This window comes from Gopherus flavomarginatus, chromosome 4, assembly GCF_025201925.1.
Source record: "Gopherus flavomarginatus isolate rGopFla2 chromosome 4, rGopFla2.mat.asm, whole genome shotgun sequence".
Lineage (NCBI taxonomy): Eukaryota > Metazoa > Chordata > Testudines > Testudinidae > Gopherus > Gopherus flavomarginatus.
In genome coordinates, this window is record NC_066620.1 from 169,926,696 (window position 1) to 169,953,519 (window position 26,824).

The 26,824-nt window shown below is 41.5% G+C and overlaps 1 protein-coding gene across 13 annotated transcripts in view; it reads left to right on the plus strand.

Annotated features, from left to right (window-relative positions):
• The window catches only part of DST (dystonin), a 452,383-nt gene that overhangs the window by 128,784 nt on the left and 296,775 nt on the right, over positions 1 to 26,824 (plus strand). The window lies entirely within an intron of this gene.

Below are 26,824 nucleotides of genomic sequence, written 5' to 3' on the forward strand. Positions count from 1 at the left end.
AAAAAAAAAAAAAAAAAAGCTTACTTTTATACACTACTAGTGCATTAGCTCTGCAAAAAGGGCTGGGTAACATCTGCCAGTCAAACCATTGGAACTTATTAGCTGTGCAGCCAAATAGCTGTAGAAAGAGATGGTATTAGTAGTGTGTGCAGAAATTATGTACTGGTAAACCTTTGGCCAGCTAGCTCTGAAGTAGGAGCGCTCAGGGTATACTGGAGAAGCTACAGAAGATATTACTTGAGAAACACAATTTGGTGCAATGAGCTGATTTTTTTGTTTTAACCAATTGAGCTGATGCAGTTTGTGAACACTGCCAGCTGATTAATGCTACACTGATACACTACACTGATACAAGATATGCAAGATTTCTTCTGAAGTTTCAGTCCTATGGAACTGAGAAGTTCTGCATGATCTGAGCTTCAATCAAACCTTGGGGACATACACAGCCTTTGGATACCAGAGTTTTGGTTAACTAGGGTTAACATAATTGAGGTTTGTCTGTAGCTGCAGTTTAAGGAACTTGCAAGGTCTCTTGATTTAAGTTTTACAAAGCTACATTTTCCCTTTGATTTTAAAAAATAAATCAAACAATAGCCAGGGAAATAAAAGAAAAACACTAGTACTAATGCAACATTAAGATTGCAAAATCAAACATTCAGAAGTCAGAAAATTCTCTGAGTTACTGTTTCTCCTGCAAATTAACATGGCCTCCTTACACACATGCAATGTTTCATGTCTTTATCTTAGTTAAATGCAAACAGTAATTTATTAGCATGTTATCAATACATGCCATGAAATATTGGCATTGCTAGGAAGTGGTGGGACTGGTGATGCAGAATCAACATGGAGGCACAGAGCTTCCATGAAGACAGTTTTAGTGTCCTACTCAACCTGAAGGTGATCTTTGGGGTTTATAAATAGACTTTTTGCACTCTGGCACAGGGATTAAAACCCTGCCTTCCCTGGAACCATTAAGGACAACTCTTCAGGGGAGAACTTTCTTGAAGAGTCCTTCTCTTTAGACTGTTTCTGCGGGAGAAAACAGTTGGGGTCTAGGTTATTAAAATGTGAAGATAACGCCACATTCAAGAGGATTTTAGATATGTGACTACATACCTTAACTATTGCACTGAAGGTATAGTAGCTCTTAAGTGACCCCAGAGTTCCCCTGTTACATTGCAGAGTATAGAGCAGGGGTTCTCAAAATTGGGAGTTGGGACCCCTCAGGGGTCATGAGGTTATTACGGGGGGGGTCGCGAGCTGTCAGCCTCCACCCCAAACCCCGCTTTGCCTCCATCATTTATAATGGTGTTGAATATATAAAAAAGTGTTTTTAATTTATAAGGGGGGGGTCACACACAGAGGATTGTTATGTGAAAGGGGTCGCCAGTACAAAAGTTTGAGAACCACTGCTATAGAGTGCCATCCAGGCACCTGCTTTTTGCAGACTCATTTGGTCATATACCAGAACAAGGATTAGCTTGGTATGAAAACAGTGGCCATATGTGAAGGGATATCATATAAAGTAATGTGCATCTTTTATTGATCATTTAACATTGGTTTAGGTTTCAAACTTTCTTGAACTTGTAAACAAACTATAAGAACCTGCAGTTATTCTTGTAATATTAAAAACTGTTCAAATATAGTTTTTCCCAGTTCATAATACCTTTTTAATAGTGGTACTTCTGTATAGTATAGTGTGTGCGGCTTATACACTTCCACATTAACTATGTCAAACCTATGGGTATTCAAAGATTAAATGAAACAGTGGCTTATTTAGAACATCATAAACATATCTTCTGCTGTGTTCACATTCTTCCTCTCATAATTGCTGAAATATAGGATGAAATCCTGGGCCCACTGACATCAGTGGGAATTTTGCCATTGACATCAATGGCCCATATAATATAAAATCAGTCTGGATGGTGTAGAAACTTCTTTTATGAGATTTCTGGCATTGTCCACACATGCTTTTTCATGACATGCCTCAGAATTTGTGTTTGTGGCATGATCCATCATATATTTTTAGTTTGAAATGATACACTGTTTAAAAAAGCATAGGAAATAGTCTACAGTAGTTACGCAATGAAACTCAGTTAGAAAAACTAGGAGCTTGACCCAAAGGCATTAGATATCAGTAGAAAGCTTCTAAAACTCCCAAGTATATTAAAGTGTTCAGAATTCTACTGGTTGGTTGAATATTTGCCTATTAAGTTCTGATGTATTTTCTTTGCTCAACATCCCCAGAACTTGCATGAATAAAAATGCCTCTTTGAGCACACTTATACTGCCATTAAGTCATTAAGTATTTATTTGCATAGTAACATGTGGATGAATGTATTTGAGAATCCAAGTGAGTCTGTTTGCTCCTTAAAAGAGGTACAGCAGGGTAAGGAAGCTTACTCATGAGTAAAAATGGGGAATATTTTAGGTGCTTTTTTTTTTTTTTTTTGGACAGCCGTGACCTCTTGTTTCCCTTTCCTAGATTTCAAGTATTAGATTACTTGCTCTGTGTTTGTTTTTGTAGTATGATAGGTAAAGGATATTTTGATTCTAGCACTTAGCTATTGATGACTGTTTTCCACTTGAATTGTATAGTTGGTATTTTGCTGTATAATTGAATTAGCACATTTTGTGAATGTTTGCTGTATTTATGTGAATCTCTAGTATATTTGCATATTTTGAAATGAGTTTTACACTTCTACATTTTTCCGATCAGGCTTCCCACTGCTTTATTTGAAATAGACCAGAGAAATATTATAGTGAGTTATACACAGACCACAGGAAAGAAACTAGTACATTACACAGCTGGACTATTTATGTAAAACATGGAATTTATTTTGTTCTCCATCCATTTTCTGCACTGTTGCTTAGGAAATTACTGTGGTCTTGTATTTTTATTCAATAATTTGGGGAAACATACGTTAAGGCTGATGACTAAATTGATATAAGAAAGGAATAATATTTATTTTGTCTTGTTTTTATTAGCTCTACGCAATAACTACTAATAATGATTTCTGAAGGGAATTATAAAAGGGGGAGGGAATTGCTATAGTTGTCTTGCTGTGGTGTATATAAAGTACTTACAAAGGCAAAGATTCTGTATCTTAAAAACAAATTTAGGTTAATTTCCTAGACTGTGCTTTGATCTTTAAGTCAGTGCTTAGTCAGCCATAGTATCACCAGAAAGATCTGGATTTTTGGAGGGTAATTGAGTTGGTTGAGAAGTAGCAATACAAAAATATCAGTCAGAATGACAGTAGTGACATTTACTATAGCCACAATTTTATGACTCCTCTACTGTAATATATATAGCTTATTCCAGTGAATGACAGCTTGATTGTATTGCTGGCACTGGAAAATGTTCAGGTCCAGGATGTGCTATTGTATATGTCCTTGGTTTTAAACCATTTCAGTATTTCAAGTTTAACTGTTTCTCTGTTTTAGAAGTTGCTACTATTAGACAAATATGGTGGTGATGGGTAAACTTTGCACTCACTGTGCAGGGAGTTTGCTCTTTCAATATTTACATCTCGACAGTTTTATCAAAAATGCAAAAAAAAACCCCTCAACAAATTAAATATTCTTATTCATCAAGTTTTTTTTATTAAAAACATTAAAATATATTTTTAGAAAACTTAAGGCTTAAATCTAATTTTCTGTGTGTTTTGTTTAATGTCATTGAATATTTTGGCATGTGATGGTACATGTCACTTTCAGAACTGAACTCCACATCAGATTTTTCCTCCTAACTCAGGATTCCTCCTCATTTTTCCTATTCTCTGGTCAGTGTTGACACTGCCTTCCCGTCATGGGAATCATCTTTGACTCTGTCATAAACAGATAAGTAAGAGTTAATCGAACAGAAGTACTTCATATCTCTTTTGCCTGGAAAGGATTAACAAGATCAGTGAGCCTGGCTGTCACCCGACCAGAGGACCAATCAGGGGACAGGATACTTTCAAATCTTGAGGGAGGGAAGTTTTTCTGTGTCCTGTTAGTTTTTTGGTTGTTGTTCACTCTGGGGGCTCAGAGGGACCAGACGTGCAACCAGGTTTCTCTCCAAACTCCCTGATACAGGTTCTTACAGATTCAAAATAGTAAGTACTAGGTGATAAGGCGAGTTAGGCTTATGTTTGTTTTCTTTATTTGCAAATGTGTATTTGGCTGGGAGGAGTTCAAATGTGTATTTGGCTGGGAGGAGTTCAAATTTGTATTTTGCTGGAAGGATTTTAATTCGTACTTGTATACTTAGGCTGGAGGCTATTCCCAGTGTCTATAGCTGAAAGACCCTGTACCTATTCCATTTTAAATTTACAAAGATAATTTTTACTGTTTTTTTCTTTCTTTAATTAAAAGCTTTTCTTGTTTAAGAACCTGATTGTTTTTTTATTCTGGTGAGACCCCAGGGGACTGGGTCTGGATCCACCAGGGAATTGCTGGGGAGAAAGGAGGGAAGGGGGAGAGAGAGGTTAATTTTCTCTCTGTGTTAGGATTACTTTCTCTCTCAGGGAGATTCTGGGAGGGGGGGAGAGAGAAGGAGGGGGGAAGGTGGATTTTCCTCTCTGTTGTAAGATTCAAGGAGTTTGAATCATAGTAATCTTCCAGGGTAACCCAGGGAGGGGAAGCTTGGGAGAGGCAACGGTGAGGGAAAGGATTTACTTTCCTTGTGTTAAGATCCAGAGAGACTGGGTCTTGGGGATCCCTGGGCAAGGTTTTGGGGGACCAGAGTGTACCAGGCACTGGAATTCCTGGTTGGTGGCAGCGCTACAAGTACTAAGCTGGTAATTGAGCTTAGAGGAATTCATGCTGGTACCCCATCTTTTGGACGCTAAGGTTCAGAGTGGGGAATTATACCATGACAGACTCCTCCCACAATTCCAGGCTGCATCCATATGTTACAGCTACATAATACATTTAAGATCTCACCTTTTCTTTCTGTCCACACGGCTAACACTCTTACCCAAGGCCCTTCTCTTCTCTTGTACATACTACCATGGCCTCTTTCTTTATGATGTCCCAAACACCCATGTAATTGTCCTACAGTCAATTCAGCATGTAGCTACTACAATCGTCTTATTTGTCTATTGTTGTGACTATTTCACCCTCTCCTCTTCTTCCATAGCAGGTTCAAGCTTCTTTTCCGTAGAGTAGTTGTTCAAGAGTCTTCACAACCCTGTCCCTCACTACTTATCAGGTCTTATCTAACTACTCCCCCTCCCTTCCAGCAATGCCATTCTTGAACCCTGGGTTGTCCATGGCTCTAACATCAATGTTCACCTCTGAGTGATGTAGTTATACCAATGTAAACTTATAGTGTAGACCTGGGGCCTCAGTTCCAAGCCAGTTTTTAAAAGACTTTTTCCTAATTTCTTCTCTCAGGCCATGTCTACATCTAAAATTTTGCAGCGCTGGTTGTTACAGCTGTATTAGTACAGCTGTATAGGGCCAGCGCTGCAGAGTGGCCACACTTACAGCAACCAGCGCTGCAAGTGGTGTTAGATGTGGCCACACTGCAGCGCTGTTGGGCGGCTTCAAGGGCTTTCGGGGAACGCGAGAGCAAACCGGGAAAGGAGACCAGCTTCGCCGCGGTTTGCTCTCGCGTTCCCCGAACCACCCTGCAAACCGCAGGGAAGAAGACCTGCTTGTTCGGGGAACGCGAGAGCAAACCGGGAAAGGAGACCAGCTTCGCCGCGGTTTGCTCTCGCGTTCCCCGAACCACCCTGCAAACCGCAGGGAAGAAGACCTGCTTGCTCGGGGTTCGGGGAACGCGAGAGCAAACCGGGAAAGGAGACCAGCTTCGCCGCGGTTTGCTCTCGCGTTCCCCGAACCACCCTGCAAACCGCAGGGAAGAAGACCTGCTTGCTCGGGGTTCGGGGAACGCGAGAGCAAACCGGGGAAGGAGACAAGCTTCGCCGCGGTTTGCTCTCGCGTTCCCCGAACCACCCAACAAACCGCAGGGAAGAAGACCTGCTTGCTCGGGGTTCGGGGAACGCGAGAGCTAGCCGGGGAAGGAGACCAGCTTGATTACCAGAGGCTTCCTCAGGTATGCTGGGATACATGCTTATTCCACGGAGGTCAAGAAAAGCGCTGGTAAGTGTCTATACTTGATTACCAGCGCTGGATCACCAGCGCTGGATCCTCTACACCCGAGACAAAACAGGAGTACGGCCAGCGCTGCAAACAGGGAGTTGCAGCGCTGGTGGTGCCCTGCAGATGTGTACACCTCCTAAGTTGCAGCGCTGTAACTCCCTCACCAGCGCTGCAACTTTCTGATGTAGACAAGCCCTCAGTCCATGGTGAAGCATGGTTATTCAGAGTGGGGAGATTCCCTCTTGTCTAGATAGCCTGGGTATCTTCAATGTCTTCCCATTAACAGTAATGGTCTATCACTGTCTTTTCCTGGGTTGGACAATGGGATGGTTACTTGGAGCCTATTTTGTGTTAAGTACCTGGCTTGGGAGGTTTCCTTTCCTGCTGTGAGGTATAGTTTGAAATTTTAGTACAGGTTTTGAGGACAATTTTCTATATACAGTCTCTATGCATATCTCATAATGACCATTAAGCCCAAAACATTATAAGCTTTTATAAAATACTTTACTTAATATACTTCTATAGTACAATAATGCAATCAGTTGGTTCTGCAGCTCATTTTGGGGGTTGAAACCTTCTGCTCTCCAATGGGGTGGCTGAAACTTGATTGTCACACTCCCCAAGATCCACTTTTACTGGGCACCTGCAAGAAATTACAAATGGCTAGGTAGAGGGACTGTTACAGTTAGTTATTTATATGTTGTGTTTTATCCTGGTGTGACATTCTCCAGGGTACAATTTGGACCGCTGAACAGCTGTGTCCCCTCAATTCTCCAGCCTGGAGTGCCCTTTACACTGCTTTGCTGTGAGAGCAACAACTCCTGGCCTGCTCACACACAGCCTCTAGCATATAAATTACTCCCAGCTCAGTTATATGAGTACTTTTAGCCAGCCGTTCTTGAATTATATTGCAGAGTGACACCAGCAAATTCCCAGTCCCAGATTTGTCCCCTGAAATGTGCATCTCATACTTTCCTCCTAGAGAATATAAACACGTAGAAAATCCATCATTTTATTAACAGAAAATGATATGCACAAACTTTATTATCTCAAATGGAGTTTCCCAAACTCTTCAATTCAAACACATGGTGGTTTAGATAAAACAGTGAAACAAGTTTATTAACTACAGAAATATAGATTTGAAGTGATTACAAGTAATGAGGCATAAAAGTCAGAATTGTTTACAAAGAAAAAAGGTAAAATGCAAACTAATACCTAACATAAGATAAATGAATTCAAAGCAAAGTGTCTCACCACAGGATTTTGCAGTCTTACTGAGTGCATGCCTTTCAGCCAGGATCCCTCCCTCAATGCAGTGCTTCTTTCATTGTGCTTCAGGTATTGTGGCTGTCTTGAGTGGAGATGAGGAGGGAGGTGATTTAGGGTCTTTATTCCTCATTTTTATGTATTTTCCTTCTCTTTGAGGAGCATCTCCAGCTGGGATTCAGACAATAGCAAGTCTGTTTTCAGGTGTTCCATTGTCAAGATGTAAATTTCTTGCTCACAGCCTTCCTTCTGACCAGGAAAGTCCCTTTGATTATGCTGACATGCTGGCTAGCCTTCGTCTCTAGGGACAAAGCCGTTTTCCTAGACTTGGAACATACCTTATGCAGTGGAATTCTAAAAGTTTACATACAATGTTGCCACACATATTTTACCAGGACAATAATGATCAGCAAATTATGAATTTTCAAATGATACCTCTCAAGGCATACTTTGCACAAAATTTATCATAGTCTTGTAAAAGTGTTAAACATAAGGCTACATATGGTGCCATTCATATGTTAGCTTTCTTCTAAGGGTATGACTACACTTGAAATTTCAAAGCGCTGCCGCGGCAGCGCTTTGAAGTGTGAGTGTAGTCGGAGCGCCAGCGCTGGGAGAGAGCTCTCCCAGCGCTGCACGTAAACCACATCCCTTACGGGTGTAGCTTGCAGCGCTGCTTGCAGCGCTGGGAGCGCTCCCAGCGCTGCGGCACTGATTACACTGAGGCTTTACAGCGCTGTATCTTGCAGCGCTCAGGGGGGTGTTTTTTCACACCCCTGAGTGTGAAAGTTGCAGCGCTGTAAAGTGCCAGTGTAGCCATGGCCTTAGATTGCAAACTCTTTAGGGCAGAAAATATGTGGATAACTTCTAACATACTGTGGTAGCTACTTGGGTTCAAACATAGTAATAATAATAATAATGTGAATGATTTTGGAGTAAAAGATTCTGGAAGCTAAATAATCTAATTCACTCTTCCATGGTTGTATTGGCTTTCCAGGCATCTGCAGTAGTAAACATTTTTTAGCCCGTAATCTAAACATATACAGCTCTGAATACACAAAGGAAACAGATATGAGGAGTAAGACAGAGTCATTTTTATATAGCCCTTTTCAGAGTAGAAATAAATTTGGAATTATCTTAAAATAATTTTATTAGTATCTTCAGTGTTAGTGAATAAGTGTATGGCATTGTTCCTGTCTTTTCATACTGAATTTTCAGCCTGTGCTCCTAATTAGTTAGAGCAGCAACACAGCTGCACACAGAAATTAAGTTATCTGCCTCTTCTATTAGGGCATATAGTATGTTGGTTTCACAGAGACCAGGAATTCTGTGATCATACAAAGGCTCATGTGTCAGCTAGCTGTGAATGTTAATAGCAGCATTACATTTTCACTTAGACGCTGACAAGGGGATGGCCATTCCTGTGATACTGGTAAAAAGAGGTGATCTGGAAGCTGGAAAATTGCTCAGTAACTTACACATCTTGGAATTCTTGAATCACAGAATGGAAAGTGAAAATGGAAAAGATCATCAGGTCCACCTGCCTGCTGGTGTAGGGTTTTTCCCTAGAACATGTTTATAGTTCTGTGATTTTAATTATGTTGATTTATATTTGTTTAATTCTGTAAAAGTTTTCTACTGGCTTGGCTCAGGGCATCTATATGACTATGTACTGCCTGAGCAGACTCGCTGATAGGTGGCAATAGTGGTCCTGTTGAAGAGTCTGTAAGACAGTACTGTAACACTCCGTGCTTATGCCATAACTAGTATGAGATCATTCCTCAGTCTTCTAGTTAATAATTCACATAGTTGTCCATTCAGCAGAGGCATTTTGCACATTGCCTCAGGCTGATTCAGTCAGCTGGTTCCTGTTTAGTGACAGGAGCTAGATAAATAATGGATCTGTTCTTTGCACTTTGTAAAGTGGATTAAGAATGTGTAAATACTTTTGGTGAAATATAAAATGTGTTTGAAACATTTCAGATCAGTGAAGATGTTCACTTTAGTTCTGTGTGGTAATGAAGAGTAAATTGGACAAGAATACTTTCTATATGAACTGGCAATAAATCTTTATAATCCGTGTGGTTCTGATGATAATTTCAGGCTGTATGGTGTTCTTTGTCTGCCTCTGACACAGAGAAAGTCCTAATATTCATTTTTACATTTCTTTGTTGTACAGCAGAATCTTTGATTGTTCTTGATGCTGAAAGAAGAACAAAGAGTGAAGTGTGTTGATGGAGATTAGTGCAGCAGGAATAATAAAATATGTATCCATGGGCTAAATGCCAGCTAGTATGTCTGATGTGTGTCCTAATTATCTTGATACTGTATTCTGAAAATAAGTAAACCTGAATTACATTGACTGTTGCCTTAGGGCCATATCATCTCTCTTTTAATGTCAGCAGATCAGGGAACGATACAGTGAGTGGAGGAGAGGAAGGATTTAGCCAGTGCCCACACCAGGGATGTATGGCCTGACCTCTTCTCTTCCAGTCCTGTCACTTCCTTTCCCCTGCTTGCCACATTGATGTCTCACTGTGGTAGCTGTTACTCTGAGCAAATAACACTGTTATCTATGCTCTTTAAGAGGGCAACATGCCAAATTGGATCATGGCTGTTTTCCATCTCCTCCCTCTGTGCCTGAAGGACCACGGACATGGAAGATCGAAAGGTGGCTATGAATTTGATGTGAGGAATACTGTTGTGTAGATACTTCCCTTCTCTCATGAGCTTTCCATTGATTTCTTGGAATTTAGTCCCCTTCTGTATGGTAAATAAAGGAGAATGTGAAAAATGGGCCACGGCATGATATAAGGGGACAAATAAAGGTCAGAAATCATTATTTGAAGTAACAGGAGAGAGAACAATATGAAGAAGGAAGAGGAAAAAGAGGCTGAATAAAGAAACACAATTAGAAAAGTGTCTCAGAAAGAAGGCTAGATGAGAGAAGGAATTCTTTAGGAATACGGAGAAGCAGCAAAGTGGAATGAAAAAGAGAGAGTGAACAAACACACGAGAAATATTGGGTCTGATTCAAAGTCACTTGAAAAGCGTCCACTGACTTGACAACAGGTTATTGCGTGTTGGGATGACAGAGAAGAATATGGCTGAATGAATTACACTGGCTGATTGTTTATGTGTAGCTTAAGTTAAAGTGATTGTAGTGGAGAATTTTAGGTAAATAGAATCATTTGTTTATTGTTTGCATAAAATACTTTTAAAGTGTGTTTAGTTTTTAAAAATACATAAAAAATCATCTGGAATTTCAAAATGGTCAGGGGAAGATTCCCTCAACTTGTCAACTGATTTTGTAGATTCCAGTAACCTACACCAAATTTCTTCTAGTCAACCCTTAAGTGTTGGCCTGTGTGATTATTTGACAAGGGGTTATGGGTATAGGTCAAGAGAAGCAGTAATATGCACCCCCATATCAGAGAGCAGTGTTGAGTCCATAGTTATTTTTTGTTCCTTGGGATCCGGCTTGAGAACCATGATTTTACACCAGTACTACAGTGGTGCTGCTCCATTGACTTTAATTTATACTGGTGTGAACCTGGTGTAAATGAGCAGAGAATCAGGAAAATCAGGAAAAAGGTCAGATACAAACAAAAGGAGGTACAGATACCTTAAAATCTTTGAGTCTATGAGCTTTAGTAATTTTGCTTACAGAGTATTATGCTAACACAGCAATTATGTTGTTGTTGTAGTTCTCTAATGTTAGGGTTTGTCTGCACTCTTAGGCCATGTCTACATCTAAAATTTTGCAGCGCTGGTTGTTACAGCTGTATTAGTACAGCTGTATAGGGCCAGCGCTGCAGAGTGGCCACACTTACAGCAACCAGTGCTGCAAGTGGTGTTAGATGTGGCCACACTGCAGCGCTGTTGGGCGGCTTCAAGGGGTTTTGGGGAAGGCGAGAGCAAACCGGGGAAGGAGACCAGCTTCGCCGCGGTTTGCTCTCGCGTTCCGCGAACCACCCTGCAAACCGCAGGGAAGGAGACCTGCTTGCTCGGGGGTTCGGCGAACGCGAGAGCAAACCGGGGAAGGAGACCAGCTTCGCCGCGGTTTGCTCTCGCGTTCCGCGAACCACCCTGCAAACCGCAGGGAAGGAGACCTGCTTGCTCGGGGGTTCGGCGAACGCGAGAGCAAACCGGGGAAGGAGACCAGCTTCGCCGCGGTTTGCTCTCGCGTTCCGCGAACCACCCTGCAAACCGCAGGGAAGGAGACCTGCTTGCTCGGGGGTTCGGCGAACGCGAGAGCAAACCGGGGAAGGAGACCAGCTTCGCCGCGGTTTGCTCTCGCGTTTCGCGAACCACCCTGCAAACCGCAGGGAAGGAGACCTGCTTGCTCGGGGGTTCGGCGAACGCGAGAGCAAACCGGGGAAGGAGACCAGCTTCGCCGCGGTTTGCTCTCGCGTTCCCCGAGCAAGCAGGTCTCCTTCCCTGCGGTTTGCAGGGTGGTTCGCGGAACGCGAGAGCAAACCGCGGCGAAGCTGGTCTCCTTTCCCGGTTTGCTCTCGCCTTCCCGGAACCACCCAGCAAACCTCAGGGAAGGAGACCTGCTTGCTCGGGGTTCGCGGAACGCGAGAGCAAACCGCGGCGAAGCTGGTCTCCTTCCCCGGTTTGCTCTCGCCTTCCCGGAACCACCCAGCAAACCTCAGGGAAGGAGACCTGCTTGCTCGGGGTTCGGGGAACGCGAGAGCAAACCGGGGAAGGAGACCAGCTTGATTACCAGAGGCTTCCTCAGGTATGCTGGGATACCTGCTTATTCCACGGAGGTCAAGAAAAGCGCTGGTAAGTGACTATACTTGATTACCAGCGCTGGATCACCAGCGCTGGATCCTCTACACCCGAGACAAAACGGGAGTACGGCCAGCGCTGCAAACAGGGAGTTGCAGCGCTGGTGGTGCCCTGCAGATGTGTACACCTCCTAAGTTGCAGCGCTGTAACTCCCTCACCAGCGCTGCAACTTTCTGATGTAGACAAGCCCTCACTCTCAATCCCCCCCTCCTCACCCACCTCACCTTTCTGTGGCTTAGACCTCCCCCATTCACCTTTCTGTGACTAGTATTTTTTACTACACCTCTGACATGAAATTTACTAGAAATTTCTGTACTTAATGATTAGATGGCAGTTTGCACGGTAGCATTGCAGTTTGCACAAATGCATCTTTCTGACTGGTAGACTTGGACCAACTTCCAGTGCATATAAACTTTCTGAGGGGTTCCCCTGGAACTGCATATACCTCTACACAGCCCGACAGCAAGAGTTCTCACATATGGGCATGGAAATGCCACAGTTGCACCTATGTGATTGAGATCAGTATTTGGCCCATTGGTTGTAGCTCTGTTGGCTGAAGATCCAGGTAGAATATTTTGCCTGGATTTTATAGGTCTTGCCCTTTTCATGTTATGTGCCTAATAAGGATCAGTTACTGTAAATCTTTGCACACTCAGTGCAGATCCTGTTCTCTTTATTCCCACGAGTAGTCCCATTGAAACCTTTATTTTGCACATAGGACCTGATCCCAGAGATACTTTTCATACTGGGTGAGAATTTGGTCCAAAATACATAAAGAGAGATTGGGCCAGCTGAGTGTGCAATGAGCAAATATTTTGGAGAGCTTGAATGATTTCAGGGCACAAAGCATCTATTTATCTTGTCCTTGAACTGTGGATTTATTTCTCCCTTTCACACTTGTGACATGGAATACAGTGCACTACATCCCATCAAATGCCTAGTAGTAAATTGGTCACTTTGTGTTTTTTGTTTGTTGCATTTCTTTCCTCTACAATTTCTCTCTCGGTTTGTTTTGCCTTTTGAGAGTAAGGGTGAAATACTAGTTCTACTGAAGTCAATGGACATTCACCCGAAGTTCTTTGGAGGAAGTTCTTTTGATTGTACAGTGCCTTGCACTTTGTGGGGACAATAGAGAAAAAATAATAAGAATATTCCATTGTATGCAAAGTCTTCTGCTTATACAAAATACTTATACAAATACATATCCTCAGTGAATGCTGCTTATACAAATACATATCCTCAGTGAATGTCAGACAGAAGTGTAAGTCTGCACTGACAGTAGGCTAGACTTTACAATATGTAATTTAGGACAGGTCTGGGTAATATAGAGATCTAAATTATAATGAGTGTGCTAGATGCGTAACTGGTGTACATGTAGTGAAACTATGCAGATCTACATCTAGAATCTGGCCCTTTGTTTAAGAATTAATCTGTGAGTAATGAGGGTATATTTTACTGGTGGGAATATATGACTAATCTTGCATGTCTTTCTGACTTGTACTTGCTACATTGACTAAATGCTTGAATCCTAATAAGTACATCCAGTCATTTAACAGATATTTTGTGGTTATATAGATGAAAGTGTTACAATATATTTTATTTTATAGCTCAGCAAGAAAATAGCATACAGGTCGTGGTTTGTATTTTACAAAGTATTTTACAAGAGGTGCTACAATGAACAGGATGGTTTATATAACTCAGAAAACCATCTTATAAACAGTACTCTTTTTTTTTTCTGTTGCAAGGATATTGTTAAAATGTGGAAGCAATTAATTTCATATGCATATTCCACGAGGTGATGAAGCCTTTTTAATAATAGGGTTTGAAGTGTTTTGACCACAGAGGATTACATTTTTGAAACGTTAACTACTACGGTAGCAAAATAAAAACACTTAAACTTTTATCATAAATTAATCTGCTCTCTCTGCAAGTTAAACTGCAATAGAATTCCACTGCTGCAGTGGCTCTGCTGGGAAGCTGCTGAAGTCAGTCATTGCACTCCAGAAAGCAAGAGGACAAATAGATACTAAATAAAACTGTGATGAAAGAATAATACCTTTGTGCCCTTTTTGCAGCCTCTCTAGTCCCATTAACTTGATTGGGGGCCCAATACAAGGAGGGGATGCAAAATAGGGATCTATGGAAGTAATACACAATAGGAACCTCAAATTGTCCAACTTGTTTTCAGCCCACATATCCCCTTAAAATTATGTTTTCTGGCACTGTAGCTACCTTATAGGACACTCCATTGCCAAAAATGAGGGATCACCTGATGAAATTAGTAGACAGCAGGTTTAAAACAAATAAGGGGAAATACTTTTCACACAACACACGTTTGACCTGAGGAACTTATTACCATGGGATGTTGTGATGGTCAAAAGTATAACTAGGTTAAAAATAAGAACTGGATAAATTAATGGAGAATAGGTTCATCAATGGCTATTAGCTAAGATGGTCTGGGACACCGCCGTGTTTGGAACAACACAGTAACTTTTGACCACCAGAAGCCAGGCATGGAAGACAAAGGTGGGTCATTCCATAATTACCCTGTTCTGTACACTCCGCCTGAAGTTCTGGTATGGGCCACTGTGGGAGATAAGGTACTAGGCCAGATGGACCTGTGATGTGATAAGTATGGCAGCTCTTATATTCTTACAATATATGAGTACCTCAGAATCTTTAATGATTGATATTCACAACACTCCATGTGAGGTGGAGAAAAAGCTGTTTTGCCTATTTTGCACATGAGAAACTGAGGCACAAAGAGAGTGACTAGTCCAAGGTCACATAGGAAGTCTGTGGTGGAGAAAGGAATTAAACCCGTGTCTGTGAGGTGCCATACTTGTGCCCTAGCCATTGACTGGATGTTTTCCTTCTGGAGCTTCTCTAGACCAGGTTTTTCTTCCCCACTCTGCTTTTAAAATCATGTGTAGAAGCTCTACTGGGTGGATTGCAAGTTACAGAAAATCTCTCCCCCTAATATTTGTCAGTTCATTACACTTTCTAACAGCAAATGAAACCAGCCATTATGCTAAGGAAAAGGGATATGGACTATTTTAAAGATTTAAATGGTCATAGCTAGATATATTTTCATAAAAATAATATGATTTAGAGAATGCAAAAATAGCACAATAATCTATGAGTGGCAGAGAGGCAACAGAAATATACTATTTGAATAATTTTTGTAGATCATAATATCCATTGGATTTATGTATTAGAGGCCAAATCCAAGTCCCTTAGAGGTCAATGGGAATTTTGCCATTGACTTTAGTGAGCTCAAGAATTGGCTCTGTATGACAATACCTTTAATTCCTGGAACAAATAAATTGTCATTTCAAATTAACTTAATAAAGTTCTTCTTCCGCCACAGATAATTAACTATACAGTTTTACGTAAGTATAGTGTAACAATGTGTCAGTTTCTAGGATACAGATGCAGAGCTTTTCTGCAGACTCATCCCTATAACCAGACCTCATGGGTACATCTACACAACAATGGAACACTCACAGCTGGCTGAGGTCAGCTGACGGGGGCTTAAGGGGCTCAGGCAGCTGGGCTGTAAAATTGCTGTGTAGACATTTGGGCTCAAGCTGAAGCCTGAGCTCTGGGACTCCATGATGGAGGAGGCTCCCAGAGTCCGGGCTCCAGCCCAAGCCCAAGCCCAAACTTCTACACTGCAATTTTTAGCCCTGCAGCCTGAGCCCTGTCATGCTGTGACTCTTACATACCCATGTAGATGTACCCCATGTGTCTGTTAGCTTTCATCCTATGGTATATACAGTTTTGATTGTTTCTCTGGCTCAGAGGGAACTAGGGAAGAGGGATAGCAAGATCCTTCAAGGAACAATCTGAGGAACAGGCAAGCTCAAGAAAAACTTGCATGGAGGTTTGTGTTCTGTTGCTTTTGAAGGTAACAATGAAAGCAAACCCCAGGAAGGCAGTAAGCTTGAATCATCGCCAGTACCTGTACTGTGTTACTCAATAGTATAAAGTTGTAGAATTTGTTTAGATTCACAATAAAAGACAGGAGTCTATCAGGTAACACTTGGATTCATGAGAATAATTTTCTTTTAAAAGTAATTTTCAGGTACTTCCTCTCACAGAATTTTGGGCATATATGATCACAGTGACACACAAAATTAAGTTCAGTGAGACCTGGCAGCTCATCTAACTACACAGGAATGCACTGGGAGCCACCCTTTAACACAGCAATGAAGAATCAATGCACACTTCAGTATTTAGAGACAATAAATGACTAAGATGCCTCTTCTGGGAGGGTACACACCAGATCTTGGCAATTGCCAAATATGCCCTATTTATGGCGGTAGCAGTTGTCTGTGGTACTTGAAAAGAAGAGAGGTTAAGAGATTCAAGACTGCAGTGTAAGAAATTCTCCTAACATTTATACATAAAGGGCCTATATTTCTGGTCTGAGAACAGTTCCATTGGTCTTTTGATGAGAGGTCTTCATATGTTGCATATATTTCCTCCATGTCATTACATTCGCTGCCATTTTAGATATTTTGAGTAGCTTGGGGCTGTTTTCCAACTGGCCTAAGAGACAAGCAATTTGTGACACTTCTTTCTTTCTCTGAAAGGGTCTATTTCTGTTTGTGTTTTGGTATAGTTATTGACAAAATACTATGGGTGTGTATTGTTGTACTTTGCAGAAAAATAAAAAGGCCAGGTCCCTGCCCCAAAGAATTTACAGTTTAAACTAGACATAAAAGAGGAAGAGATGGTAATCGAGAAAGGGTGAGGGGAAGTGTAATGGAGGAGGTTTATCTGACTGATATATAAATTTAAAATGTGAGTTAGATCACCTTTCTTTATTAAGAAATGTACCTAAATCATATTTCATATTCTGCATGCTATTTGTTAGCATTTATTTTTGCATGTACATCTGTACTTAGTAAAGCAGCCCCTTTGCCTACAGTAACAATCTCTGTCTAGTCCTATATCTCAATGTGACTTTCTGATAGTTCCTCCTGGAGGTCTCAGCTCTCTTCAGAATCAATATACATACCCTCAGTGTTACAGTCCTTCCCATAATATAAATTCATAATCTTGATGTAATCTCTGACACTTCACTTAACCTCTGCCCCTCACATCCACACTGTCATCTTCCTCTTTGCCCTCCTTTTCCCTCTTCATTTTCCAAAATGTGTTCCTTCTAGTCTGCCCCTAATGCAAAGACATTACTCCATATTCTGCTAATTTTCTGTTTGGCAAATGAGACCTTCTTCCCAACGGCCTTCTCCAGTTAATCCAAGTCTTTCTCCTCTATTCAGTCCTTGTAAAAAAGAAGTAATGAGTTTAATTCTTCATGGTTGTGTTGATAATGTTGGAACATAAAGAAGGAAAAAACGAACAACCCTTGTGAATTTCAACCCGATAAAGTTGGAGGTGGGTGGAAGAAAGCAGCTCAGGTGAAAGAGGAAAATGTGGCAGGAAATAAAATGTTATTTTGAAGTTCCAAGACCTCCTCTTGTACTGCAAGAACAGCAGAGTTTATGTATATATATGCAGAATACACCTGTGTTAGAAGAACCCATCACAGAATAGAAAACTAGACTGTCAAATTAGATAATTACATGTTGTTTTTTGGAAAATAACAAAAAATTGGCTGCTGATGTTCTTCAGAGGAGAATCCAGTCTTCCCTGACAAACATTGCATTTGTACGGACTTGTTTATTATTTTCAGGGGGAAGGATGGGTCAGTGGTTTGAGCATTGTCCTCATAAACCCAAGGTTGTGAGTTCAATCCTTGAGGGTGCCATTTAGGGATAGAGGGGGAACTGTCAGGGACAATACTTGGTCCTGCTAGTGGAAGCAGGGGACTGGATTCAATGACCCTTCAAAGTCCCTTTCAGTCTAGGAGATAGGTATAGCTCCAATTTTATTTTATTATTTATATATTATAATGACCAACCTGTTGAATAGAGGCTTATACATGCTCATTTTCTTTAAAGATAGAAACTAATTTGAAAGTGTCATGGGGTTCTGTGTTTTCCCATAACACTTCTCTCTAAAAATACTTCATTCTGTATAGCAAATGTTAATCCTACCTATAGAGGGCACAGTCCTGCAGCCCTTACGTGCACAATGCTTCTTTCAGTTCTGATTGAGGGCATTGGATATGCAGGGATGGCCACGTCAGGCCCCTAATTTATTTTCAGAAAATAGTTTTGAGTTTTTCCCACAAAATCTCAGGGCATTAATAGTTTGTTAGGTGGGTGAATACCAGTTTAGTTCAGATTTTACTAGTGAGCAAGTATACAATAGGGATTTTGATTGTTGCAAAAATATACAGGATTTGGTCTATATGTGGATTAGAATAGCACTTTGATATGGTAATACCTCAGAGCTTCATTGCACAAATATGTATTTATTTACTTTACCATTTAGTGTGTTTGAGTTTTAATTTGATTCAAGTTTGTCCAGTTTAGAATAGCAGATGGGAACTAATGTGATTTCAGTACTTCATAACTATGGTAAGTTTAATTGAATCACTGTTTCAAATAGGTAGTACATTTCCAGTCCAAGGAATTGACATACAAGGCACATAGAAAGATTGTACATAATAAAACTCACCCTAGAATTGAGAGTACTCAGCAAGGGATAATAGGCAGGGGTATTAGTGCTACCTATTAAGATTTCCCAACATAAAACCCTGTGTTCAGTTGCTTATAAATTTTCCTGACTTTAATTGGTCAAACTTTAATTGGTGCATAGGGTGGCAATGCCATTCCCTCAAATTTGGCACACACCCCCCCCCGCCATCAAGGGCCTGGCTCAATCCAGAATGGCACTGAAGACACTGAGAACCGGGGCCCAGATTACAATGCCCAGGATGGGGAGTTGAGCCCAGCCAGCCCTTCAGGACAGGAGCCAGTTCAACCAGGATGGGGGTTTTGTGGGACAAAGCAGGACAGTCCTGCAAAATTTGGAACTATTGGACAGGAAGAAGGGAGTTGGTAGGAGGAGAAGGTGAGGCTGGGACTGGTTGGGCAAGGGGACTGGGACTGGGAAGTCATAAGGAAATGTTGGGGACTGGCTAGACCAGGACACAAGAACTAGAAACCATTGTGGGAGGGACGTAATGGAGGCAGGAGTGAGGGGAGACAGATCTGACAAGGAGCTGGTGTGCATGGGAAGAACAGGGACTGACTGGACAAAGGGACTGAGAGATGGGATCAGATAAGGGACCGGAACTAGGCCCCACAGTTCTCTGTAACTTATCTGATCAGTCCCATCCAGCTTCCTCCTCTTGGTATGATGGATGGCCATCTTGGCCAGCACCAGGAGGAAGTTGAGGAGATGGTCCCATGACTCCATGGGGGCCATGGATAGGGTGTGCATAAATGAAAACATGTGGGGAGAAGTGCAGCCAGAATCTCAGTAAGAGGTTCTGGAGAAAGGGAAGAGGGCCTGCAATCTGATGCACCCTACATAGTTGTGTATCAGGGTCTATTTCTCACTGCAAAAGGGACAGGTGCCATGGGAGTTTATGAACCATGTCAGGTACATGCTCATGCTCACTGCTCCATTGAGGAGACACCAACTAATATCCCTGGCAGGCTGTGGAATCAGGATGGAGTACAGACTAATCCATGGGATTCCTCACCCTCCTTAGAAGACAAGAGGTCCTGCCACTTGGTGTTGGGGCAGGAACAATGGCAAAGAAATGGGGGGTATGAAGCACAAATATGTACAGATGCTCTCTGAGTACAGTTTGGAGACGACTAGATGGATGTCGTTCAGCCAACCCAGGCAAGTGCCAGATGATGAGTTCCAAGAATGAGGGGTGGGCGAGGAGCACCCTTTTACAGGACTCACTCATGGAAGGCAAGAGAAGTAAGAAGCAAGACTGCCCGCACCTCCTGGAACATATGATAGGTGACATGCAGTATAGGCAGCCCCCTGCATTGGTCGAACGCTACAGTGTCCACCTAGTCCCTCCGATTATATTCAAGGAGGTCTCCAAGTCTGGTGGCATCAGCTAGGGCCATCCTCTGGTACACCAAGAGGGACTCCACCATCTGCACATGAAGATGGAGGTTTGAGCTGCCAGTCATATCGGAGCCCTTGGAAGCGGCGAAAGAAGGCATATGCCAGCCAGCATGCTTTGTTCCAGACTATCTGTATTGAAAAAGGAGTCTCTTTAGGGCTGGAAGGCATGGTCCTTGCTGTGGATGCAAACGAAGCCCTGTATGCCCACTCCTGAGTAAGGGTCAGGATACCTACAGAGACCCAGTGCAGCCCTGGACAGAAAAACTCCACAATTTTATTCTAGAGGCTGGCTAGGGCATCCACAGTGTTAAACTGATGCCAGACCATGGACAGGATTAGATGGTTGGGCACCTGCACTCTCACCCAAAGGGAAAGGCACCAGAGCAGCATCATCCAGCTCCACAGCCAGTCGACTACCCTGTCTTCGTGATGGACCCAGTTCTCCAGTGTGTATATGTGGTGGGGGGATTGGTGGGTTTGCTCAAGGTCGTATTGAGCTTGACAAGACACTCCACAGAGGTGTACTACACCTGGAGAAGCCCCATGAAGCAGGGCCCAAAGCTAAATGCCTGCCACGTATCTATGAGATACCTGTGATCCACCCTGAGTACTTGTGGCACCTTAGAGACTAACACATTTTTAGAGCATAAGCCTTCATAATGGCTGAGCCATTACACACATTGAATCTATTTCTCCATGTTAAGTATCGTCACATCTTCTTGTCAAACTGTGTGAAATGGGCTGTGTTGATTAACACTACAAAAGTTTTTTTCTCTTAATTAATTAGCTTCTTAGAGTTGGTAGGGCAACTCAGATCTTTTCATGTTCTCTGTGTTTGTGTATATATATCTCCTTACTATATGTAAGTTGAAATAAGATACGTTGACTTCAGCTACACTATTCCTGTAGCTGAAGTTGCGTATCTTACATCGACCTCCCCACCCCACCCCAGTGTAGACCAGGGCTACGGTGCCACAAGTACTCCTGTTCTTTTTGCGGATACAGACTAACACGGCTGCTATTATGAAACCTCTCATGGTTACTACTGTGGAGAATTGGATTCTATCCCTGGTTCTGCCATGGAGTTCCTGAGTAATGCTAAACAAATCACTTAAACTAAACTTTTCACAGTGGTCGCTAATTTTGTGTTCCTCATTTTCTGGTGCCCAAGTTGATACTCTGGGTCTGATTCGAAGAACTGCTGAGCATTCACAGTCACTGAGAACTGTGCTTTGAAAGTATAAAGTGCTAAATAATGGGAAGTATTCAGCAATAGCAGATGCTGGGTGTCTCAAATTGGGCATCCCAAAAGAGTGGATACTTTTGACTGTAATCTCTTTGTACTTTACCTCCCATCCTGTAAAACTGGGTAATAATACCTCCTCACCACTCAGAAGTGTTGCAAAGATAAATTAATGTTTGTGAAGCATTCAGATACTACAGTGATGAGCACCCTAGAAAAACCTATGCGGAAATTAATAATTCTGTCTTCAGAGCAGAGCACTGAATGAGGCAGGGGTCCTATGGCCCTTGCACAGGCAACCTTAATTCTGGAATTTTCTAGCTTCTGGGTGCTTGAATTTGCAACTTTAATAATGTTCTTTTAATATTTTTGTGTGTCTATGTGTGTATGCAGAAAAAATGGATGATGTCATACACAAATAAGGGAGAAAGGGGAATCAGAGCTCTTTACATCACTTGGATGAATGCAGAAGCCCCTGTCCTCAATCTGAGCATTCCTTCAGGGGAGAAGAAATCTGTACAGCAGCAGAATGGTTGAGCGAAGAAAGGAGCTGTCCAGGAAGTGATTGGGGTTTTGTTTGCAGATCTGTGACTGGTTGGGGGCAGGGGTACACTGACTTTCAGTCTCTCTTCATCAGTAGAATGAAGAAAAAGGTAGAGAAATTCTTTAGCCAGTGTTGAAAAATAGAGATAAGAGGCACTTTTAAGCTATGTCCTCCTCATCTTTTCTAATTACAAAGACTCTGTGAAAATATAAGACTGATCGTACTTATTTTCCCCGATCAGACCTGGTTCACAAACCTTCTGTCCAGCTCTTCCAAGCTGTTGTCCAGGTTGCCTCAGATTCTGGGTTAATTTGTTATTTGGCCCATCGTTCAAAGCTCGTTGGATAAATTATCACAGCCTGTCAGAAATCTTGGCCTGCCATGCAGAATATGTTGTAATTTATGAAAAGCTACCTCCTGGATTAACTCAGAATCTTCCTCTGAGAGGGAAATTTGGCCTTTTTCTGTATCAGGTACTACGGCTCTCATTGTGGATGCATTCTTCGATGTGACTGGAAAAGGGTACAAAGTGCGGTGATATTGTATGCCTTGCCAATTAGTTCAGTTCTGCAGCTTTCCCACTGTGTTTCTCATATAGAATATTTATTTAGGATCAGATACTTGATTTCTGGTAAGCCCTTTACACTACTGCTTTGTCTTAACACATAGCAGAATCCTCAGCTGCTTCTCCCTATGTTGGCATCGGGTATTCTGGGAAGTGTCACGTGGGGTTGATCCTTGCTAGTGGGATAGCTTCTTGGGAAGTTACTCTAACTTGCAGCAGGGGCTGTTTATGTCCTAGGCAGCTGCTGTGACAGCTGGGATGGAGCAGAGAGATGGCAGAAAGCTGCACTGCTGTACCTGGGGATAGAGTCATAGAATCGTAGGAGTGGAAAGGATCTTGTGAGGTCATCTAGTCCAGTCCCCTGCACTCATGGCAGGACGAAGTATTATCTGGACCATCCCTGACAGATATTTGTCTAACCTGCTCTTAAAAATCTCCAATGATGGAAATTCCACAACCTCCCTATGCTATTTATTCCAATGCTTAACCACCCTGACAGGAATTTTTTCCTAATGTCCAACCTAAAGAGCCCTTGCAATTTAAGCTCACTGCTTCTTGTCCTATCTTTAGAGGTTAATGAGAACAATTTTTCCCCCTCCTCCTTGTAACAACCTTTTATGTACTCGAAAACTGTTATCATATCCCCTCTGTCTTCTCTTCTCCAGACTAAACAAACCCATTTTTTTCAATCTTCTCTCATAGTTCATGTTTTCTAGACCTTTAATCATTTTTGTTGTTCTTTTCTGGACTTGCTCCAATTTGTCCACATCTTTCCTGAAATGTGGTGCCCAGCAGTGGACACAATACTCGAGTTGAACCCTTATCAGAGCGGAATAGAGCAGAAGAATTACTTATTGTCTCTTACTTACAACACTCCTGCTAATACACCCCAGAATTATGTTTAGTTTTTTGCAACAGTGTTACACAGTTGATTCATATTTAGCTTTTTAAACACTATGATCCCCACATCCCTTTCTGCAGTACTCCATCCTAGGCAGTCATTTCCCATTTTGTATGTGTGCAGCTGATTGTTCCTTCCTAAGTGGAGTACCTTGCATTTGTCCTCATTGAATTACATCTTGTTTACTTCAGACCATTTCTCTAGTTTGTTGAGATCATTTTGAATTTTAATTCTATCCTTGAAAGCACTTGCAACCCCTCTCAGCTTGGTATCATCCACAAACTTTTTAAGTGTACTCTTTATGTTATCATCTAAATCATTGATGAAGATATTGAACAGAATTGGACCCAGAACTGACCCCACTCGTTATGCCCTTCCAGCATGACCGTGAACCTCTGATAACTATTCTCTTGGAACGCTTTTCCAACCAGTTATGCACCCATCTTATGGTAGCTCCATCTAGGTTACATTTCCCTAGTTTGTTTATGTACAGACTAAGAGATCTGGCCCTTTGAGTTTATCTGCATGGATTAGTGAATTTGATGATCAGATGCATTTTAACTGCAGAATTTGGATTTTTTACAGATATCTTGATATGAAATCTACGCAGAGTACTAGTACATTGTAGCTTGGGATAGTTAAGGTGAATGTTAGTTGGCTCATTCTGTAGAAATTTTTCCTGGAGTTCGTGAAGGGAGAAACTGAGGAGCCTTTCAGGCATAGAAACTCATGCTGTGCTGTGGATGTATATGCCTGATTATTGAGAGGACACGGAAAAGTCTGTCCACTAGAACTGGTGAATTTGCAGAAACTCTGTTTAATTAATGAATTATTATTTATCTATATTATAGTAACTTCCACAAGTTGCTCGATACTGTTCAGATGTACAGGAAGACACAGCCCCTGCTTTGAAGAGCTCGCAAACTGAACTCTCATTTGTAATTACAAATTTAAAGTTAAAATAAGAAAAATATATTTAATGTGATATATTTCATTTTCTTATGAGTGAAATGCACAGGGCTAGTATTTTGCCTGCTCTAACAGCAGTCAGGATGGATGTTTGTTAATGTTTGTTTAAAAAGGGGGAGTTACTACTTTTCCGTCTGCCGGGAGGAGCCTCAGTCGTCACTCTGACTTCTCTTTCCTGCCAAGAAAATACAGAAACTCTTTGACGTTTGAAAGTGAAGTTTCGGGAACTTATCTGCAAGTTTTCCTGAAGAATGATGGGGCAATTCTTTAAACACGGGGAGGAATGGAATACAAAACTGGTGGAACTAATGTGCTGTATGGGTTAGTAGTACAGTATTTACGATGGTTTGCATTTTCCAGACTTATAGTAGCATGTTTGCTTTGGAAAGGAAAGTTATAAGACCTGCAAATAGGTAGCATAGCTGAGCTGTTACACTCCGAGAAATTTCTCAGAAATCATGAAAGAGCAAGTGCTATCAGTCTTTAGAGACTTTCAAATAGTAGGTTGAGTTTCATTTCTGAATTTTATATTTATACCACAGTGTTTAAAGTTGTCATAGTCTTTAATCATTGCATACAGTATGCCTAGTTTGCTATGTTTTGTTTTGAGATCAGGCAGGTTAAATGCATTTCTGAAGAGGTTGGTCTTTACCAAAACTATATTAAAGTTGTTTGCCTCTATCTTTTTCGTGTCTTTACCAGCTGACAGTTTTCTGCCACACTACAGTTTTGTGTTCGTCATAGGTGAATTGACAATGCATTGATATACAAAATTGTTGCTTAATTAAATAGTTTCCTAAGGAGTATATATTTATAGGCAGCAGTCTTTTACATGTTTTAATATTTAAAATAGACTTAAAATTAACAGGCACTACAGGGAGAGGGAGAGAATCTCTCAAGCTTGCACAGGTGGTGTGCATTCCTGTGTACCATGAAGCTCCTGCTTCGTGGGACCCCCCTACCGTGTTTGTGAATTGAGCCGATGGATCCACCCCTTAGCTCTCAGGCTAGACTAGTGGTGGCATGACAGCTCTGTAGTCTTCGGTATGTGGAGAAGGATTTCTTCACCCCACTTACTGCCAAGACACCCATCTCTTGGGTGGGCCCTCTCATTAGGCCAGACGTTATGAGCAACATTTTCCTGTAACAAATAAGAACATTTGCTATGTACATAGCACCTTTCATATAAAGATCTCAAAATGCTTTACAAAGGTGGCTAAGTATTATGATTCCCAGTATAACCTGACCCTGATGCACAAATACGTAAATGACTTGCTGAAAATCATGTTATCGGTAAGAAGTAGAATTCAGGTCTCCTAATTTCTAGACAGGATTCATGTTCCCTAGACTAGAAGATAATTGAGGTGATAATTTGCAAGTCAAGGTCTGAGCTGCAGTAAAACTAAACATATCTGATTCCTTGTTTTTCAGTTGTATAGTTTATTATTTTCTGGGTAAAAAGAGAGAGATCCTGCCGTACATATACATTTTATTTTCTTCTAAGCACAATATGCAGATTGTCATCACTGTATACATTGGGTTATGCTTGTTATTTATTAATATGTGGCTTTCTTTTTAGAGTTGCTGAGCACTCACAGGTCCCACTGATATCAATGGGAACTAAAGGTGCCCAGCTTCTTTGAAAATCAAGCCAATGATCTAAAATTTCAGATCATGTAATTAAAATTAACTCAGATTTGCATATTGTTTCATGGCCAGTTGAAGTCAGTGTAGATTTACATTAGCAAAAGTAAAATTAGATCATATCAGGCTCTGAGTAGGATACGGTGCAGAACCAATTTAAACTAAGGGGAAGTCCAGTTGGAGCATATCCGCTGTGCAGCCTGCTCTCCCATAGTAAGCCAGCTCCAGTGGTTGATGCATGAGACGGCAGCTTTACTACTTCACCCACATTTTGTCAGAGGGCAGCCGCTGCCCGAAAGTTATAACAGGGATAACAACTGTGTCCTTACCTTGTGCATGGCCTGCAAAAAGAGGCAGAGGCTCCTGGCACCCTCCTCCATTTTGCAGGCCTGCTGAGGCCATCTAATCTTAAATTTAGAATAATGTTGTCTAGTGATTACACAGTATGTTTGAGTCTGCAGTGATTACACAGTACGTTTGAGTCTGCAGCTCATATTAGATTTCTGCATAGATTTTAGTTCTATTTTGTATTGGTTGGTAAAGTCAATGATTGGGGTGGTGCATAGATGTAGGAAATCTGTTCTGATCAGTGATATGAAAGGGAGCAAACGTTAAAGTGAGATTTGAACAGTTTGTTTTTGCTATCTATCTTTTTAGGAACCCTCCTCACCATTCACATACCTCTTTTCCTTTGTAGCCCAATATAAATGATCCTGATTCTTTAATGTGATCATTGGAAGTGCCTATTCATGCTTTCCATGAATGGGATAAAATCTTACTGTTTTATTC